At 41.9% G+C, this 22,206-nt stretch overlaps 1 protein-coding gene across 2 annotated transcripts in view; it reads left to right on the forward strand.

Annotated features, from left to right (window-relative positions):
- Nucleotides 1-22,206, forward strand: part of rspo2 (R-spondin 2) — a 67,821-nt gene that overhangs the window by 44,023 nt on the left and 1,592 nt on the right. The window lies entirely within an intron of this gene.

Genomic DNA, 22,206 nt, shown 5'->3' on the forward strand with positions numbered 1-22,206 from the left:
AGTCAATAAATAAAAGTCTTGCATGGATTTTTGTGCCTTCTACGCGTTTGTGTATTCAGAAAACCATCTATGCAATGTTGATGAAGATATTTTTCAAGTTCTACCAGCTGTTTAAATTTGGTTTTCACATAATAATTAAATGGAAAATGAGCAAGACAATCTCTAGAGAAATAAGGAAGTCTTGTCTCGTGGCTGCTTGGCTGACGTTCGCATTGTACCCTTGAGACGTTAAAACGCTCGTCTGTCCTCCAGATCCCTAGCGTGGCATTTTGAATGGCTATAAACAATAAAGAGACTTTATTAATAGCTGCTCCGGTGCTATCACCATTGACAGACTGGGTCCCCCCCCCCCTCGGTCTTGTGAGCTGATGGGAGGAGAGGAGAGGAAAGGTGAGGAGAGTGATAGCGCTGCAGCACGCGCCTGTCCCACATTGATGCCATTAAGGAAATCTCTACAGAGATTTCCCAACAACCCCTGTCACCAGATTCACTGGTTTACAAACAGACATCTGTGACAAGTTGGACTGCTCTTACTCTGCTTCTTTTTTCTGCTGCCCTGCTCTGTCAATCAATCCATCTGGCTATTTCCCTTTTCTGTCTCTCTTGCCCACCCACTCTACTATAATCTTTGAACAACAGCTGCTTCTGTCATGTCAGTGACATTAGATCTTGTGTAAACAACTTAAAATGTGAAAGCTCTCCAAACTCCCACTCTAAATGTAATCCCTGATTTGGGATTTAAGAGCGACTAAAGTCCAACACAAACGCACCATTGCAACTCAGGCTAATTTCCGACAGTTTCACAAATCGGCTTTCAGATTCTCAGACAGTCTTTATGGCAGCAGGCAGGAGTGACATTTGTGCAGCTCTGCTTGCTCGATTTGTAGGTAAAAGTAGATTTATTTGAGGGGAATTTGTGGTGCCAGAGGCGGCCGAGTCCAAAGTTAACCCAAACACAAACAGAAGTTTTACAGTGTGAAGTTATGGAATTGTAAAAAATTTTTTATAGTTTAGCAAATGTTGGAGCTGATAACAGAAACATATTTAAGAGCTGTTTTTCCAGAACAATGCAGTTCAGTTTACACTCTAAATGTCTCTATGATCCCATGAAGACTCACAGTCACCCTGCTGACCTCATGGGGAAAAAAAAAAAGAAATAGAAAAAGGAGTAATAAGAAGAAAGAAAAAGAGCATATAATGATTATATTTGGCCATTGGATTATGTACCTGTGCTTGGAGAGCTCCAGGCCTTTGTGGGAGTATTGATCTCCTGTGTGTGTAACCAGAGAAACCATTTCTGCTGTAGGGCTCAATCGAGGCCAAGCCCTCCATCCCATCAGTCATCCGAGTGCTTGGATCCAGCCACCACTAATACTGTCTGTCATAACTTCTGCGTGCAGTTTGTGTTTGTACTGTAACTGTGATAACTAGCTCGTGTAGCCGTGATGCCTAGTCTATTCCCTCTGCCATCAATTTGAAACCCTGGATAAACAAGTTTTGTTACACGTTCTGTGGCTGGGGGTGTAGAGAAGGATAAACCCGCCTAGACTCAGTTTACCACCTCATCACTCCTCCGCAGTGTGACATCTGAAGGCCCTGCAAGGTCTTTGTCTGTATTTACAGCCATGGACATGACAAGAGAGGCGGGCAGTTGTATAATTTACCCCACAAGCACCTACAGTCTGGTGCAGGGAACCAAAGTGAACCCAGATCCTCCCCAAATCGAACCAGACCCCGGGAGGATTTGGTAGACTGGTGGGATTTACGCCAGGTTCTGTCTGTAGCCAGTGTGGTTCTGCGGTGTATCCACAGTGCTGTGGACCTCCTGGTCCGCACCGTCTGCGAACCATCTGCTCCAAAGCCTCTGCTCCTGTAAAACGATGCACAGAGAAACGGTGATTGCCTCAAATCCGCTCTGGAGGAAGCTCGACCGCCTTGTCTGTATCGCACACTCCTCGAGACACCAAACAATTCCGGTTTCTGGCACTCTTTTGCGTACGAGCAAGCAGTTAATGCGCGTGCATGCGAATGAGCGTGTGACACACAACTTTGGTGTTTATACTGGCTGAGCCAAGAGGTTTAAGCTCTGGCGAAAGATGCCATTCACTTCTGAGCATTTTAGTTACGCAGGCAGTATGATCACATCTGAGTCTGGCCTGTGTTTGGCTTGGAAAGCCGACATCCAAACACATTTCTGGATGTGTTTTTGTCAGACGTAGCCTCCTACCATCAGGCCAGCTTTTTTTCTGAAACAGATGCACGCTTTTAACTTGAGGCTAATTGATGGAGCGTGTTCTTCCCGTCTCAGCAGAAGAGCTCACGGTGCAGTTTGTCCAAGCCAAACAACAAGCGATCCCTGCTCGAGCCACCACTCTGAAAACTAGTCTCAGAGGTTTGCACTTCTGTTCCTTCGTGTACTTATCTCATTATTCCAATTAATGTTCCCCGGGTGTGCTCCACGGGAAGTCAGGACAGTTGGAAAGGAGAGCTGGTGCACAGATGACAAGTCCCGCTCTCATTTCTGCCACAGAGGAATGACGGCTGGTGATTAACGGCGATCTCTGGCCCGGGTAATATCATGGACAATCCGGATCAGTTCTTCCCGCCAGCGGGAGCGGAGCGAGGAGCGTTTTCCCAGGACAGAAGGAGAGCACTAATTGGCAGCCGACCTGTCATAGTGATTATGTGTGCCTCACACCGCAGCCTGTTGTGACTGGGGGAGCCACAGCTTAATCTTCATTTAATAAGGCCGCTCCATAGGGGCTGACACAGTAGCTGGTGAGAAGGCCTCAGAAGTACCCTGCCTCCCCTGGACAGCAGGGATGGCCTGGCTCCGGATACAGTGCCCAAGTTGGCGTCTGACTGGGAGAACCCCCTTCGCGACCTCCGCCCACTGCACGAGCTTACATCGTTCATTAATTTAATTAAATGCTGCAGAAATCTAGTTTGCGAAGATGAAAAAACCTCACTTGCAAACAGAAACGTGATGATTTCCTCATGCTGTACACATGACGGTGAAGCTGAGATGACAGAGAGTATTTTGGAAGCTTTGCACTGTGCTGTAGTGAAAAAGACTATGGGTGAAGAGGAAAGACACATCAACCTGTCATTGACTTGGCCAGGTCTCCAGCATCCCAATGCCAATGGCAGTTATGGTCACCGCTGCGGTCACAGTCACAAATTAACACAAGTTCTGTTTCAGCTATAACATATTTGGAAATCTCTGCCATAGATTATTCCTTTTTTCCCCCTTCTCCGCACTTATGTTTCATATCTCCTCCTAACCAGATGAAAATTGATTATTGAGGCTCATGTCTGGACAGGCAATCAACACTTGCTTGATGCCGATGTCCTCAAACCAAAACTTTCGGGTTTATTTTTCTGCCTCTCGAGCAGTTTAGTAGTGTTAAATCTTCTGTTGGAGGAGAAAGTCATTACCAGTAGTCTGTGAGACTTCTCTGCCCTGGGTACATTCCTTATTGGGGGGGGGGGGGGGGGGGGGGGGGTTGGAGTAAGAGAAAGGGGAGGGGGGTGTCTCTGATTAACTTCCCACTAAGTGCCCCTGCTCTCTGACCAAAATAAATATGGCTGCTGTCATTTTGTCAGCAACTGTCTTCGGAGAGCAATATTCGAAACACCCCATGATCCTGCTGGCGTTTATATGGAGAATCCATCGTCATACCACAGGCATGAGCCATAAACATGTGGAGGCCTTTCAAAGACCAGGGGGTGGGGGGATGGAAGGAGGGAGGTGGAAGAGGAGGGGTCAGCAGCACTCACTGGGGCTCCATACTCCACATTATTGTCATCTGGTCTTTTCCAAGCAGGAAGAAAGAGGAGGGGTGTGAGTGAAGGGTTTTTTTTTCACACTCTTTGGCCCGGTTGAGTTGTGGTTTTGCTGAACTGCCTTTTGTAGACTCATGTACACACATTAGATCGAGCAGTCCTCTTATTTGTTTGACTCGCTTTACAGTGAAGTTTGCATCCGTAGCCATGCTATTGTCCAATAAATCCAAGCAAGCCGATGTTGATATCTTCCAAGAACCCACTCTGACCTAGAGTAGATGTCTGTTTGACAGTCAAAACATCTCCAGAAGTTGGTGTTTATACGCCATGACTACAACCTGCATTGTTGTATGAAATCATGACCAAAATGGGCCACTTCTTAAGCTTGAAAACCTGCTTGCACACATTGTTTGCTGCGTCTTTGTCAAAGAGGAGAAACGCTTCCGTCGTCGAGGTTCTGGCAGAGGAAATGAGGCATATGGGCCGACATCAACAGCCCCATCAAAAACAGACGTACACAAACAAACAAAGTGGCAGCAAACTGGAGGGGGGGAAGAAGGAGAAGGAGAAGGGGGAGATACTGTACAGAAGTGGAATGTTTTCATGTTCTCATGCCCCACAAACAGGAGCTATTTCCCCCCGCTGAGCAGTATATGGGCTGATATTGCCCATGACACGGTCGGGCCGTAAAGCACGCCTTTGGTGAACGCTCCCTTGATGGGCAGTTTGTGCTGTTACACCCTGTGATTTTTTACAGCAGACGAGACACGGTCTGCGTCTTTACAGGGATGGATGGCAACAGCTTGTGATGACATCTTTGAAGTAGGCTTGGACTCGTATACTGAGCTCTTTCTGGTCTTTTATAAAAATTTCTGATGACTACCAGCCCTGAGACGTCCACTTGTGATATGACGCAGGTTTGACCCCGACCACAGCCTGTGATTATTTCCTCATTTTATATCAGAAGGCTGAGCAGAGGAATCGATACACGGAGGTGTTAAAGGATTTAACAGAGCAGCTTCAGGGGTGGCAATCTGTAAAACCTGTAATGAAACCTGCTTACCCTGCTTTAAAAAATTTCATTAGTATGGATTTGGAGTGTGCTACGATGATATAAATGTAGTTTTAGAGGGTATTCCATTCTGACAGGCATTCAATTCTAGGAAAACATTGAATTTTCTACTTTATTGGAAGAGTTTGGAATGGTGAAATTTAACAATATCAAACATACAAAATCATCAGTTTTCAGCTTCGATCCAGTCCAAAAACATCAAGTGCAAATTTCAGTCTGGCTCCTTGTTAAGGGCCCTGTGATTTCCTGGATGCAGAGAACACAGACGGAATTGCATAATTTGATATAAAAAATTGAATCACCCATAAAAACAATATTATGAAATTTGCCAAAATTGTGATGTTAAGTTAGAAAAATATGTGTGTTCCTCGCTAGTATAAGCATTTTTTCACAGCAACAGAGCTGCATGAACAGAGCAACACTACGACCATGATTCCAAAAAGGTTTGGATGTTGCCTAAAATATAAAATAAACAGAATGCAATTTTTTTTAAATTCTTTGTGACATATATATAATTGAAATTTGTACAAAGACAGTATATTTTATGTTGTTCAGAAAACATTTTTTTTTTATATATATACAGTCTGAATTCAGAATTTCATGCATTCTGTTTGGATTTGCAGTTTTAGACAGCATCCAAACTTTTTTTGAATCTGGATTGTATGCCGCTAAACTTAATTTAATTTTACATCAAATTAATTGATATTAATGCAATTTTGAATATTTTCCTCTATTTAATCAATTTTATTCATCCAACACAAAATGATACATTCTTTCTGGCAAAACAATGTGCTTAAATCTTAAAGAAGCAAACAGATTTTTTTTACAGAAAACTAAAATAGAGTCTTGAAAAAAGCTAAAATGGATTTCTCAGTGTCCTATATTGGCATATGTGTCATATTTAGATAACCCGAGCTGGTCAGATCTGTCTGATGGTGCTGTGTCCCTGCACCTCCTCTCTCTGTCTGCCAGACCTCACTTTCAAACACTTTCATCTCCACATCTCCACCACACCAGGCAGATGAGGATGCACACACACTTACAGACACACACATCCACGAAGCCAGCGTGTGAGATGTAATAGACACCGCTGAACAATAAAACAGACCTCACAGGCAGAACAAGTCACCACATTATCTACTCTTTTCCTCGTCGCTGTTTCCATTCTCTTTTCCTGTCTCGCACTCCAATGACACTCTGTAGCTCATGTATCACATATCACAGTGCGTCTGAGGAACAATGTGAATGCCACAGTGGAGGATGTGTTCGCGTGGCGCACATTGTTCGAGGCAGCGCTGCGTGCCCTAGAATCCTCCCTCTTCAGTGGTCTGGCTGGAGGAGAGAAGAAGGAAGGCGAGGAGCCGAAAACATCTGGTGCACAGTTGCACTGGCTCAACCACCAGAAGCTCCTCTCCTCTCCTCTCCTCTCCTCTCCTCTCCTCTCCTCTCCTCTCCTCTCCTCTCCTCTCCCTACTCCTCTTCTCCTCCATCTCTGGCTGGTCTTTATAGAGACATCACAGCTTTTAATTACAGCTGGGGAGTCAGAGAGAGGCTGTGGCTTCTGACCCACTCATGTCCATGAGTGTGGACCCAACACATAGACATGCAGACACAACAAAGCAACAAGTATAGACCTGCTGGCCTCTGGCTGTGTGTGTGTGTGTGTGTGTGTGTGTGTGTGTGTGTGTGTGTGTGAATTAACAGTGACAAATACAGAGGGGGATGCAGACTAAAAGCAGAGCCATTATAGTGGTAAGTAGAGGCCAGGGCCAACTTACCATGGTTGTAGAACTCTACAATCCCATCAACACAAAAAAGCTAAACACCAAGGTGATGTCACAGGTTAGCAATTTCAGCTTAAAGGGATACTTCACCCTTAAAATGACCATATTTATTTCAGTTACTCCCCACCATATTACCTTGAATTGTTAAAGAAAAAGAAATATTCTCATGACTCTACGCTGAACACGATCTGAAAACAAGACATGAAAAAAAAAATCAAATGTAAGCTTAAAATATTATGTACACTATTTAGATTCTGTCAATACATTACATTCTTTGCTCATGCTGACACAAAATGATGTGAAACCTCAACTGAACTGCAGAAGAGAGGTTGTAATTGGGGTAGTAAAAAAGGAAATAGTTCAAAATGTATAGCATATGTAGACCCTATTTTCCCCCAATATTAATAACATGTGTGGCCCCGGAAAAATGTGTATATATATATTGTATAAAAAAATGTCCCATTCAACATTTTATTTGATTGATGATTGTTCTTTTGTCCATAGAGGTGCATGATTTATATTCTTCAGTGAAAAACAAGGCCCTAGTGAGTCAGATCTGACTCAAAGTATTGCCTTGAAACTGCTTTGCGTTCAGAGGCTTAAATATTTAAAATCAATGTTAAAATGTATAGAGTGAAATACACAATTTATTTAATTTCTATAGATATGATGGAAAGATAATGTTATATGATAAAAATGCAGTTTCTGCACAATATTATCTAGTGATGCACTATAAATGAACTACTTTGCTTCTGAATCTTAACATTTTCTAGGGTAGGTGACCCCCTCCTAATTCAGAACACTTACATTTGGCAAGTACTTTCCACATGTCTGTATTTTGAGAAATATGCATGATATTGCCTTTTCAGTGAATGTAACATGATGGCTCTCCAAGGAAAATCTCAAGACATGATTGAGTGGTCAGTGTCTTGAAACTCAACCCATTCCCAGGTACCATATCAAATCCCTTCAAACATAAATGCTCCTTCCCGCTGGGTGGCAAGGTTCAGGACCGTGATCCCGACAGGCCTTGAGACATTTCTTTCGGATTAGTGGGAGCTTAAGCATCCCTTTGATTTGATTCCTTTCTCCTTCCCCTGCTGCATCTCTGACAGATGCTGCTGCCTTCTGGAGTACACAAACCTCTCCTGGGCGAGGTGAGACCCTGAAATGACCGTTGAAATTGCACTGTAATCATACACAGCTAAAAACAACAAGAAAATGTCTGCCATATGCCTTAAAGCCCTCTGTTTGTGTTTTAGTGAGTTGAAGGGGGATTATTGACAAGAGTGGGAGAGCGGTGCCTGGATAGAGGAGCTGAGCGGCGTAGACTCTTATTGCCCGTGTCTGTGATCAGATCTGTCAGAGCCACTCAGCTGTCTGTCTGCCTGGTGTTTGACAAGTGTTTGATGCAGCACAGGCCTTAGAGAGGATCAAGTCCTTCCTGAATTGGCTTTACCTCTCTCCCCCGTGCAACAGGAGCTCTCCGAACACATCAAACACACCCTCCTCCCTTTCTTCCGCTGTGAACTAATGAACTATTTTTATCAAAAAATATGTGCAGTCTGTTGGATCATCAGAGGGGACTGAACAACAGTGCCTTTCAAGAGTTAGTCGAACATTCAAAGAAAACAAAAAGCGCCGGGCGGACTTGATTCCCTCATCACTGGCCATTGCACGGGGATTGTGGCATGATCCTGATGGCCCCTGTCTCTGTTTTAGTGTCTAAGCCCGTCTGACTTAGCATGGCTCCCAGCTTGTTACGGTCTGGTCCTGTTTTGGGACAGTTGTGCTCCATGTCCAAACATGTGAGGGATTTCCTCTTGGGGTTTCCCAGTAGAAAGGAGGGTGGATAAAAGGACTTGTGCAGAAATGAGATATAAAGAGGGAATCATGCTGGACAATTTCCTCCTATATCCTCCCCCCGCTCCCTGACAGACCCACAGAGACCAGGAGGATGCAGACCAGGTGGAATTAGAGAAGAAGAGTTTGTGCACGCACATGAATACTGAAAAACACTCGAGCATGAACACACATTGTTGTGCACATGGACGGGGGAGATGGCAACTGTTGGATCACACATGGTCAGCTTGTTCTGTCTCAATATAGCCATAACACCTGGCCCCCCTTAGCTATCGTTGCTACATCAACCTTTTTGCTCTCAAAGGGCATACAGTTGACAGTCACAACGGTAGCAGTAGATTTATCATTGAAATTCTTTTTCACTTTAAACTAGCTAATTGAGCAAACATTAGCTTTCTGCAACATTATGTAGAATTGTTATTTTTTCCACAAAGATTTTTTTGCAGCCAATATTCTCCCCTGCCACGGGCCTGAAGACATCTTCCTCCAAGCAGTCCAAAGCTTCTGTGCTAGCAGTGGAAACACCAACAGTCCTCCAGTGCTCCCAGTCCTGGCAGCATGGCTAACTGAGCTAACTAGCAGACAACAGCCACACTTAGTAGCAGTTAACGTTGCTTTAGCAACAAGTAAAGCTTTCTGTCCATCAGCAAACACCATAAATCACAGATAGATTTACCATTCTACCTATTACAGATCAATGTAGCATCAAAATTATTTCGAAGCTGTTATTTCCGGTAAGTTAGATGCATGATGTTGCTTTACTTATGTAGCATAAGTTATATTATAAGTCAGATCCTCACCAGTTGATGAACCATGTAGAAGACATGGAACTAAAAAGAATCAGCCTTGGTGGTCTTAGTATCATAAAGATAAAAAATGAAAAATGAAACATCAGACTTTAATTGCATTCTAACGTAACCATTTGGCAGCTGAGCTTATATCCTTTATATTTCCAAACAGCATGGTTTTATTTTTACATTACAACAGAAACAGGCTTTTAGGATTAGGACTCAACAATGTCTGCCAAAAGTAACACTATCACCGGTAATGACTTTGGCTGGGGTTGCTCATCCAATAAAGAGCTAACAGAGCTGCTAACATTACCCAAAACTATGATAGCATCCAGGACTGGCTTACACAGGGTGGGGGATCACACAGAGGATGTGCTGGGCATGAGCAGACCTTCTTTTTTTTTTACATGATCTGGAGCCTCACAATCTAATATAGTTAGGTAATATATGCTTCTTGGCCTGGGAAGTAATGCTCCGAGTACTAAGCTAGTTAGCTGGTCATGCTATTGGTTACAGCTAGAGCAGAGAAACCATTCTTTACACTTGTGTGTTTCTGATTTAGGAAAGGCTGAAAAGAAGACATCGGTCTTAAAATCCTAAAAAAAAAAGAAAAAGGCAGGGAACCAGACAAATCTGCCAAGCCCATGTTTTATTTGCTGTGGCAGATGCATCTGGTCCCTTTCTCATTCAGATAGATTTCCATCAATGGCCCAGGGCAAACCAATCATAACCATTTATCTAATATGAGCAAGATCACTAGCGTCCAATTTGAGAAAGTTTGTGACCATGCTGACATTTTTTCCTGTCTTAAAACGGACCAAACATTGCTATGCAAATTAGTCTGGTGATGCCAGGCTGCCAAGTTACTATCTTGGATTGATGATTGAACTATGACTGTTCAGGGAAAGTTTAGTGAACTGTGTGTGTGTGCACTCACATACCAAACTACACCCTGCCACGACTACTTTCCAGTAGTTTACAGTGTTTACAAATTGTTTGTTTAAACCCTCATCCATCCATCCATCCATCCCTCCTCCACCTTATAAACCCATAGGGGTGCAGAAAGCCCCCTACTTTTAGCGCACCTTATTGCATGCCCCCCATGGCTGTGTTAACAACCATTTTATTCCACTCCATAAAGTAGGGTGGGGTGCTATAATGCAGAGGGATTTTTCATGAAGACCTAAAGGCTCATGGGAGGGGGCTAAGCGAGGTAAATCCCTTAGCCAGGGCCCTCCGTTGGGGGTTGACCCCCCCCCCCCCCCCCCCCCCCACCTTACCTGAGCTCCGGATTTAAATTATACTCCACAGATCCTGGAAATGCAGATTCACCTCCTTGGTAAATAATAAGCGTTCCAAATATTTGTTTAATAGCAGTGAAAAGAGGACACCAGGATGTGCTTTTCTTGCTGTGATCCATTGGGGGTGCTTTTAGGAGTGCACTGTTGTGCTGGCTTACACACAGAGAGTTGTAAGGTCCTCTTTCGTAAGTATGTTTCATTCTATTACTCAAATGCCAAGCCTGGTTTACTGTAAAAAGGCAATGGTAGAGTGTGTAAAAGTACACCTAACTGATCTGCCAAGTCCAGCTTTTATTAGCTTTTACTTCTTAATGGCACTGCAAAGATAATGAACTACATTGAACTGCAGCAGCAAGTGCATCAGTGTAAAGACATGGAAATGTTTATGACAGTTATATCAGAGTAGCTTGAGCACAGCTTGTTATCAAAGATTGAATAGAACAAATAAATCCATGCGGGATGTCATGTCTGTTGAAAATGATTAATTTCATCAGCTCAATGCAATTCACTTATCGGAAACTAAGATGAATGACTATCATAACTCTGTGAGACACTTCCTGCTTTATATCAAAGCATGTGGGAATTATAAGATGGATCAAAGCCTTTAAAGAGGGCTCATCTTGATAAAGAAGACATGGAAATCAAAGTGGATTGCTGGGGCTTTTTTCTAACTTTGAGTAAAGACAAAGTGCACATCTGTACTAACTTCCCTTGTTAGAATGATGAATTTGCTACTGTATATTCAGCAGCTTTCCTGATCTTTGGATATGCGGTCACATTTTGAAACCACTCCCTCATATGCTGCAGCTATCTTCAGCTCAGCCCGCCTCGCCCCCATACACACAACAAATACAAAAACAAACAGACACACACCAGCGGCAAGCCTTCAGGAGCATCAGCGTGGGGCCTCCCTTTGATAAGTGCTGAGCTTTATATTTTTCTCATCAGAAATGAAACACAACATTAAGCCATTCATTAAAGTCAACTAAAGCTAATTATCCCTCATTTACCCAAGTGCCCGTGGGGCAGGAGAGCCCCATATACTTAGGCCCAGATGTGTCGATGAGTCAGTCGGGAGATAGCAGACCGCAGAGGGGGCTGCTCACTTCTCTCCGAGTCTTGCAGTTTCAAGGCGCATCAGACACAGCGGGCCGGCTGTGATGCCTGCTCGCTGCTTGGCTGCTGACGTTACCCTCATGACACCATTGCAATAAGCAAGGTTCCATGTAGTAGGAAAAAAAAGTCATTGATACGCCTTAATTTAAAAGTGAATAATGAAGAGAGTATCAAACCTCACAAACTGGCACATTTTCACAGTTTTCACAGTCACATAAACAGCAGGCATTTCATTTAAATGACCTTTGGTTGCTGCAGGGGGCGACACCGTGCATACATATTTCTGCTTTTAAAGCTGAAGTTGTTACATTTTGGCAGCTTTAAGCGGAAGTGGGGAAACTGTAACAGTTGGCAGGATGTCATAGCCCAGAAACCATATAACGTCATATGATTTAACTCCTCAGACCTTATTTCTTCTTCACTTTGTTTGGTACCCCCACCAGACATTTAAAAATAATGGCTGAACTGCTTTACCACTGAGATGAGGAAATGCAGCCCTTGTTGTTGAGTCCAGTTGTTGCACTTTAGGAGAGACACATTTATGTTTTGATGTGAAGTTTATATGAAACAGCTGTTTCTAGAAATTAATATTGGTCAAAAAGGGAACAATTTTCATTTTTAAAAGTAGGCTGAAAAACCATGGTGTATTTTTCCATATATAAACCTTGCCAAGTGAACTAATAAACATTACATGGATTGATAAGAAATATCATCTGGTCCTGTGTTGGCCCCTTTTTTTTATTCCCCCCAGTTGAGAGAGTGCTGAAGTAGTCATGTATTCAACAGTTAAATCAGTCACAGCAAAAGTCAGTGCACTTTACAGATTCTTTAAATTGAAATACTAAACTAAACATTAATTTTGGTTGTTGAAAGAGTCAACCACCCATTTTTAGTAATGTTCAGAATTATACTTTTCACATCCATGAGTGTGCTAGGGTCCTCATAGGGTCCCTATGGCATCATCAGAGGGTGTATGCAGAGACTCCGTAGACATCCGCATACCGCCAATGTGTTGTTACAGACTTGTCTGCATGGCCAGTAGTAGTGGTAGCATGGTGTTCCCATGCAGATGTTTGAAACAGGTCCTCACACAGATAGTATAACTAAAACTACTTTGCGTCTGTGGTGCCGATTGAGAACATAACTGAGGATGAAGGGATTAAAATTTTCCCAAGGGTGGCACAAAAAATAAAAAGTGTTGGTTGTCCAAGTTTGTCTTATTCATGTGTTGCTGCTATGCCCATCATATCATTAAAATCATAATTATGATCTTAATGATTTCAAAAACCTCCTTAACCTAGTTAAATGGCCGCAATTTCATCAGGTTTACGCAACAAAACTACTACTCTAAAGTTAGGGCTAAAAAATACATGGTTAGGTGTTACTAAAGATAGGTAAAAATGTTAAATAATGCACGTAACTGCTGGAAGTGAGGTAGTAATGTAGCTGAGGTTACTACCGGAGGTGAGGTAGTCGGATTGGTGACATAAAGTGTGATGTACAGAAGTTAAGTTATGATACTTCAAACTACATTGTTCACACGGGACACAAAGGCTGGTCTCCTGGGTGACAGTCCTGTGTCAGTTTGACCCTTCTCTTCTGCGACTACAGCCACTAGAGGGAGCAGTTAGATGAAAACATAAATACGTGTCATTACAAAGCTGCAGTACAAACGACACATGGGGTCGTTTTTTTGTGTTTTGTGTTTTTTTGTGGGGTCTCTTTTGTGTTTAAAGACACTTTTGACAGAGCTGGGCAGACTGACTTAATATAATTATTTTTTCAGTAACTGGTTAAACACTGTTTGCCACACAGATGTCCAAAGAGATTTCATATATTCCTAGAGTGCAAAGCTGTGTATCATCTTCAGGAGTATTTGAAGGATTACAGTGTCATGTTGACATGCCAGCATCAAAGTGTGGCCCAGAAACCTGAGAAATCATGCCCCAAGTTTCCAACTTGGAAATCTGACCTAAGGATTACGCCATTTAATTTTTCCTAGTACAGTAGGAAGAAGTAATTCCCAACTTTCCAACATTTCTCAAACACAACAGAAGTGTTTAAGTGAAGGTGTAGTAGAGGAAACAGCTCTGGAAAGCCAGTTCTTACTTTTTTTGGATGTTTGCCTAATTTCACATCTGTCATGGAAGCTTTCTGCTTGATAACCTACCTTTGAGCGCTCGAGCCAGAGGTGGTAACCCAAACAGCACAAGGGAACAGTTCTCGTATTGTGAAATGCAACAGAGCATGACTTTGAACTCTGAGTAGACTGATGGAGTACAACTTTAAAGTGCGGGGTCATCATCTGTTCTGTAGCCTTCCTGGGCAGATTGCGGCTGCTTCTTGCTCGTGTGATCGACCTTCTCCAGAGGGGAAAAAACACGCTGTCTGCACTGACCATCAGGCGTATTAATCACCATGTCAGTCATGCATGTTTTGCCGGGGACTTCTCCGCTTAGAGACGTTAATCTCCGAGTCGGGTTTTCGCTTTAACTTACTGTCAGTGGAAGGGAGCATCAAAGAGCCGAGCGGTGAGCTAACCTGCTTTTTTAATCTCCTCGCAGATCCTCTGCCGGGTCATAGATGAGAAAATAATGACCGATCTAATCCCAACATTAGCTTTTTAAATCGGAATGCGTATGTTTTAAATCATTCTCGCCTCGCAGCGCGGTGATAGTAAGCAGAGCATGGGGGAAAGGGAACGAAAGAGTGAATGAAAAGAGTGTGATCCAGAGTAACCTTGTTAGGGCTAAGTGACGCTGTGCAGAGAGCCTCTTGTCAGTTGGTTGGCAAGATGAGCTTCTTGTAAATGATTGTCCTCTCTGTCAAAAGGCTGATTTCTTTTTTCCTACATCTGACGTCTGCGTCTGTGCCGCAGTATTTCCCAGTAGTTTTCCTCCTAAATATTGTAGCTTTTTCACCTTGTCCTGTTACAAATTTCCTCCTTTTCACACTGAAACATTATTTTCATCTGTATCATGTTCTCCTTTTATTCCAAACGTCAAATCAACTTTGCACAGCATTTCCCTGCAGGCAGAGAAAACAAAGCTCCATTAAAAGTTTTGGCCCACGCCTAATTGGTCACTTGAGGGCACACTACTGTGTCCCACCTATAAATCAAGCGAAAACTACATTCAGAAGCAGTATAGGGCAGTGTCAGCGTGCGTAACCTTTTCCCAGACAGAGGAGTTGTCGGTGTGTGAGTAAGGAGAGCATTGGCGGGCTACGGATCCTTTCCCCTTCACAGCATTATAAATGTATGTGTGAGGAGGCCCTTAATGGCTGCTAATCCAATTTCTGCCACTGAAATCAAATCTCACTGGCGCCAGTAGTTCTCTCCTTCCCTCACAAATAATGGCCTCCGCTTTGGCCTGTTTATGAAAAAGACGAGCCGCCAAAAATTCCAGCATTACCTTCCTTAAGTCCACCCGAATCTTCTTCAAAATTGTTTGGATTTTTTTTTTCTGTCCCCCCCTTCCCCTTCCCCTGTCCTACGAAAGTTATTAATTGACCGTCTGCGTCGAGTGGAGGGATGGGGTAACAGGAGAGCAGGGGAGAGTTTTCAGCAGTATAGGATCCCATTTACCGTATGTCTTAATGCCTTCTCGAGGTCAGCCATTGATTTTTCTCAAACCGCAAGCAATGGAGATAAGATTAGGCCTTCGATTCCTGTACTGCCGCCGGAGCCGTTAGTGGATGAAATCACTTGGCCTGTGCCGACAGTCGGTGCATAGCTCTTTTTTAGCAGGTCATGGCCTCTGTGATTAAAGGGTAACATACAGATACCCCCTCAGTAGCCTCGGGGCCAGCAAAGAAAATGAAGTCTCCGGAAGAAATGACAAAAAGTGAAATAAAAACCTTATATCAGAGAATTTGACGTTGTTGAATTATGCAGCCTTTCTCTCGTGTAAACTTATGCATATTCTTGAGTTTGGTCCCCTTTTCCAAAACAAAGATATTAGCTTTGACACAGATGAAGGGAGCTTTGGCTTTGGCTTCCTTCCCCCTGGATATGGATTTGACTGATTATCTTTCAGTGCATCAGTTGGACAAGTAGTCATATTGCCATTCCGCAAGGAGATATTATTCTAGAGTGGGAGCCTAATAATATGATACGTCTAATAGCGCTTAACTCTTACTTGGACCTTCACCATGCAGTCGTCTCGATTATTGCTGAGAGCCTCAAATAGCAAGCACAGGGACATGGAGAAGGGAGGCGAAGGAGAATGATGGGCTTTGAGAGGTTATTGAGGAACGTCCACCACAGTGCGTGCAGAGGAGTTTAATATTTCTATGCTCACTGGTTTGGCAGCTGAAAAGATTGGAAATGACACTAAGTGTTTCTCAAGCTCACATAGGTGATACAGAAGCTCACAATCACTGACGCACAGGCATAAAGGGCATGTATATCATTGAGAGGAAGGGCGCGCACACACACGGATACATAAAGGAATTCCACAAAGGTCATTTTTGACAGCGGTAAACAACCGTCCCACCACAGCCTCTGCTTCTGATTCACAAATACAAAACATTTTGATTTGCTCTCGAGATTTTTGTTTGTTTGTTTGATTGAATTTTCATCTCAAACTCAAACACAAACGTCAAACTGGCAGAGGAAGATTGTATCTATGAGGGAAAACTAAACATTGGTGAAATTATGGTTTGCCGTAGTGATAGTAAATGCCGCCAGAACGGAAAGAAAAGTATGAAGAAGGAATATAATTTTCTGATAAAAGCCATATTCCTTTGATTTGATGTGTACTTTGCCAGTTACGATGCAAAACAAAGACAGTAAATGATTTGAAACCGTCTGTGCTTTCCAAGACAAAATTATCTTTACATGCTTTAAGATTTATGAATTTGTTCTTGGTTTTGAAAGCAATTGAGATGACTTAATCATTTCTTTCCAGGCAAATTAAACTGTTTCCTCTGTGAACCCTGGTAATCAGCTTAAGTGATTACATCGGCTGTAAATATGAGATGATGAAAGCTCAGTGTTCAGAGTGCGTAGTGCCCCAAGGAAAGGCTAAATGGGAGTTCTTGGGTAGATATGATAGACCATCTCTAGTATCAGATGCTGGGGGAAGGGGCTTATGTGGGGATTGGTTGCCCTCTAGCTGTCAGCATTGAGACTGGGTTATAAAATATGGTCTGAGGTTGTTGTATGAGTTTATGAAGACTCATCAGATCAGTTTGGGGAGTTTGAGCTGAAGCTTGAAACACATCAATAACACTGTATTGAGTCTGAGTGCAGGGAAACTGGTGGCTCATAAAAGTCAGAACTCATTATCCTCTTAACAAACAAAACATGGAGTGGATCTTATCAGTGCACTTGCTTTTGTAAGAAAACATACAGTACTGTTACAGTTTCCAGAATCTGGTGATTTATAAAGGTCCAATTTACAAGGGATGACTGGAAAGCATCAGGCATCAGCTGACTATTTGGTTCTTGCTGTAAAGACTTCAATCATGTTTTTCTTTTCTTTTTTTCAGGAAGAATGTTTTGTACATCTCATATGCAACATAGTTTGACTTGTACGCTGTCTTGACAGCCGTCATTAACTTGCTACAACCAAAGGCACAACACAGGAAAAGGGGGAAAAAGCCTTGGAAACAACTGCCATAGAAAGACAGAGAGCAGTAACTATGGAAAGAGTGAAGGTTTCAGGCTTAATAGATAAAAAGGCTGAAATTCCTTCATTGTATGCCTTTTTTGGCTGATTATAAAAGCAAAAATCATTGCAATAGAACCAACTTAATGCTCTATTAGAGGTTAACTGAGACATTATTGTCTGTATCTGTTCAACCAACAAAATGATCCGATAGAAGACCAGAAGTAGAACATGGTATGTACTGGAAGCCACATAAAATTGTGCAAAAGTTGCATTTTCTAACCTAATATTAATTGGAAATGCAGGTGTTGGTCCTTTAAATCATCAAATCATTTTAAGATTGGTATAAAATAAATTATGAAATACATTTCCACATCCTCATACCAACCGAAAAAGAGAAAGAATTCAGAGTGTATACTTATATTTTAAAAAAAGTGTATCAGTTTCAGTTAAATACATGGTTGCTCATAAAGTTGGAATAAAATATAATTTACCTCTTTCCATGAAATGATTGTGATTATTCTTGACAGATAAAGTGTATATCTTCTCAAAACTTCATTAATCAATCTCTGCCAAACATATCACAAAGAAAATGAAGCCACAATTAACAGAGGATTGTGTCTGAAAACAAAATTATTACAACTTTATGAGCAACCGTGTTTAATGCATTTGTACAGTTTTAGTTGAATATACTGTATGACAGAAAGGATCAGCAAATTATCGTATTCTTTTTCATATATGTTTAGACAATGGCCCTTTTTTCTGAATTGGGATTGTAGAAAATCAAGAAATTAGTTTATCTAAATGGATATTTGTCATTTACTTTATATGAACGTCGAGGGAAGAATCATTAAATAGATTTAGATTAAGCTTGAGGACAGGCTAGTTGCTAGATTTTTGGCTCAGATTTGCAATGTCGAAAAAATAATAGAAAAAGAAAGGAAAGAAAGTGATGTGATTGTTTGAGTTTGATCACAAAGCTTTAAAAAGTTGTCTTATCAATGCAAGATGACTAATGAATGTCAGTAGCTCTGTCTGCTTGTGCAGTTGCTGATTTTGTTTCTTTCCTGTAGTTTTATATGTGTAGAAGTGTGTGTCTGTGTGTGTTGTGAGCTGTTACAGAGAGCGTAAAACTCTTAGGATTACAGATCTCCTGCCCAGACCTGAACTAGCCAGGAAAAGTACTTTTTAACTTAACTCTCTCTATATATTTGTGTTTCAAGCAATTGCTGTAAATGCAGGCTTTTTCACTTTAAATGCAGTCCTGCGTCCAAGAAATGGCCCACGAAGGCTTTGCCCGTTACAGAGGGAGTTTAATGCTGCACCGTGTACTTTATTGCCGTCAAATGTAATTCGTCTTGAGTTGATTGCACTGAAAGCCGTGTTTATCAGGCACCTAGCAACACTGTTTTGAATGAAAATTACCTCTTTAAAGAGCAATTAGGAAAATGAACCTATAGGCCAAATGCCTTTCAGCTCCAGATTTACTTTAACAAACATTATCGTAGCGTAAGTCATGCAACAAATCTAAAGTGGCATCAGTGAAGCAAGTGTACAAAGTCCCCCAAAGTAATATTTTTCAATTGAAGGCCATGAGATTTTGATGGAAGAGATGTGAGAGTTGTTTTCAAAGGGTGATTTTAACTCGGAGCTCTGCGCGAGAAACTTTATTGCCATGGCTTAGATTGGCAATGTGACTCAAAATAACAAGATTAGATTAATTGCAGGAAATAGCTCTGAGATGGTTTGATGTTTGCATGCATCTGTATTATTCATTGGGAGACCCTATTAGCAGAGCAATATCTTGCTTTCTCATGCGTGTCGGCTTAAACGAGTGAATATTTTGAAATCTACCTCACAGTGGAGCCCTGAGAATGGGAAATAGGTCTTTTGTAGGGGTGCTTAAAAGGCCACCGCAACGCCAGCACATATGAGAAGGCAATTAGAGATAATGCCACATTTTACACACCGTTACCTGTTTTTTCGTGAGAGAAAAAGCTCGAACAAGTGCAATAATAAGACTCAGGAACGTAACGACAGGATTTGTTTTTCTGCAGCGTTTTCCTGTGCTTCCCCCCTCAGCGAACCATAGCGTGGCTTGTTTCTTTGTGTTCTAGATCAGGATCCAGATAGCGTCTCATCATCCAAGCCTTACTCCACTTTTCCCCCCATTAGATTTTCTTTTCCCTTAAATTCCCTCACACTCACTCCACCTCGCACACATACATCTCGCACACACACCTCGTTATCTTATTTGTGGCCTTGGCAGCCAGATTGTTGCCTTGCGGTTCGGTAGCCAGAGTTTTCTCTGTCACAGAGAGCCGTGGGTGCAGAGCCTCCACCGCACAAGCTTCCATGAGAGCAGGAAGTCAGTTCCCAGCATGCCTTGCCCGTCCCAGTGAAACCTGGGATGGATTAACCTTGGGCAGGGGGACCTTTCCAACTTGGAAAGAGAGTTATGCAACTTCCCATACTTATCTCCCCTCTCTATTGCACTGACAGTGAAAAGTGTTGGGCTGAACAGACATTTGTTTAAAACTGAGGTTCAGTCCTGAGGGTTGGAGCAAACCAAGACCTGATATGTGATGTTCCCTCATTTAGGTTCTTTATGTAATGCAGCCTTTTCATTGGCAAAAAGTTGCAGAACTGGTAAGACATCACTGGAAGGGCTTTTTCAAAAGGACTGCTCATTCAGATTGGTCCAACACATAGATATGTGGGTCAGGCAGCCCAATAGTCCGTAAATAAGAACTGGAGTCCACTGACTGCTGACATGCTTTAAAAAAAATGCTTTATGGTGTGACAATACTGTGGTTAAGGAATGGTTATGTTTAGTCATAAAAACCACTTGCTTAGGGTTAGAGAAAGCTCACTTCTTCAGACTATTGGGCCGTCGGGCCAAAGGAACCTCAGAACTATGGAATGGCACCCTTTTTGGAATCCTTGTGCCATGAGTACTCAAAGCAAAGAAGGTTGTAGTTAAAATCCAAATTGCTCCAAGTGGTTATCTTCTTATTCCATCACCTTTTTCAAAATGTCCCAACTCTTGGACGGTGAAATCAAATCCAAGCTTATCCCCCATATCCTGAGTACTCCAGCCCAAAATAAGCAGGTTGAGTTCACATAATCCATTCCACAGCAGTCTGTTGCATCACTGGGCTTTTACATACTGCTGTTTTACTGTAAAATCAATAGAAGTGGAGCCCACAGGTCATTAATCTGTTGCTTGAAAAGAAATCCATCAATATGTTGCGTCATCCCATCAGTGGTTGTTTGGCAGGACATGTACTGACCAGATGATCAGGAACTAATTTAACACAAGATTAAAATATCTGACTGATTCATATTCAGGAGTTGGTGTAATGTTGTTGGTGCAGTCACTAGTACTACAGCACTCCCCACGATGCACTAAGAGCAAATATGCTTAGTACAGCACCACACAGTTGCCAACAATCTCTTTATAGTGAGGCCAGGTCAATGAGGTTATGTGATGGAGCTGTTTTTCTGTGTGGGACTGCATGGATCTTTTCACAAACAAAATACCTGATACATGCTGACATTTTGCTATAGTAGTACACTTTTTTTTTAAAGGAGAGAATTCATTGGAATACAAGCTTGGTAGATTACATGCCAAGGGAGCCTCCCCACATTCATTCCCCCAACCTATTTGGCCAAGAAACCAAACAATATTCCTAAACTACAATATTACTGTGCCAAATGTTTGCTGTTGGTCGGTTTGCAATATTTAGATTAAAATCAGCTTCAACAGGGTGCTCAGAGTTTTCATAACTTAGTGCCAATTTAGGGAGTCAGGATATGACTACAGGGCCACGCAGAAAAAGTGCATTTGCAAGTTGTCCACAGGAATAGCTAACTTTATCTAATAGCACTACCACTGATGGCAGAGTTGCCATTATCACATGTAGTCATTTCTAACTGAACAGATGTTGGTTACGGAGACTCAGTTTGATGCAGTAGCCAAGAAGTCTATAAAATGTAAACTTTTGGAAATTGAAAGTATTGAAATGAACGTCAGAAGATTAAAATATTATACATCCATTACATGTCAGGTTCAGGGGTCTTCACAAATTTATCTGAGGGCCGTCATTTCTCCGCAAGACGCACTTTGAGCAGCAATGAACTAACAGATGACAGAGATTAACACAAACTTTTTTATACAGGGCTGCAGGGTCAACTCAAGGCATTTACCATTTCTGTTATTATTGTGTTTTTTCACAAATGAATTGCCACATCCACAACCGCCCCTGAGGATCTAGGGACCCAACCCTTCAGGTTGTACGAAACACAGGCTAACAATAGCTGTGTTTCCATTAGAGACGAATCTAATTGTGAAGTGAAATTTTGAAATGTCGCATTAAAGAAAATGCAAATTAGGGACGCTTCCATCAACTGGTTTAGAGCGAAAAAACAAAGCTGCATAAACATACTTTGGTCAGAAGATGGCAGTGTAATGTATTGCTGTAGGCTAATCCATCAGTAAACAGTAGTAGAATAAGAGATTTAAAATAATTTTTAAAAAAGGAGGTTGCTAATCTGACAACTTTGGCCACCCATGAGAGAAAATATATATCTTCAGGAATTAGATTCAATTGGGCAACTTCTAATTGTTCTTTCATGTCAGAGCTGACACAGTTAATCAGTGATGCGAGTTAAATGTTCGCTACGTCAGAACTTGCAAAAAGTGTTTCCTCCTGTTTAGCGCATTAACTATTTTTTAACGCATTTTTGATATTTTTTATTTTTTATTTTTTATTTTTTTCCCATTTTTTTTATTTTTTTTATTTTTGTTTCCATCAAGCTTTTCTCATGAAAATCTTCTAAATGATTTTGTTGATGGAAACACGGCTAGTGACTTGGAGA

This window comes from Centropristis striata, chromosome 8 (assembly GCF_030273125.1).
Source record: "Centropristis striata isolate RG_2023a ecotype Rhode Island chromosome 8, C.striata_1.0, whole genome shotgun sequence".
In the NCBI taxonomy this organism is placed as follows: domain Eukaryota; kingdom Metazoa; phylum Chordata; class Actinopteri; order Perciformes; family Serranidae; genus Centropristis; species Centropristis striata.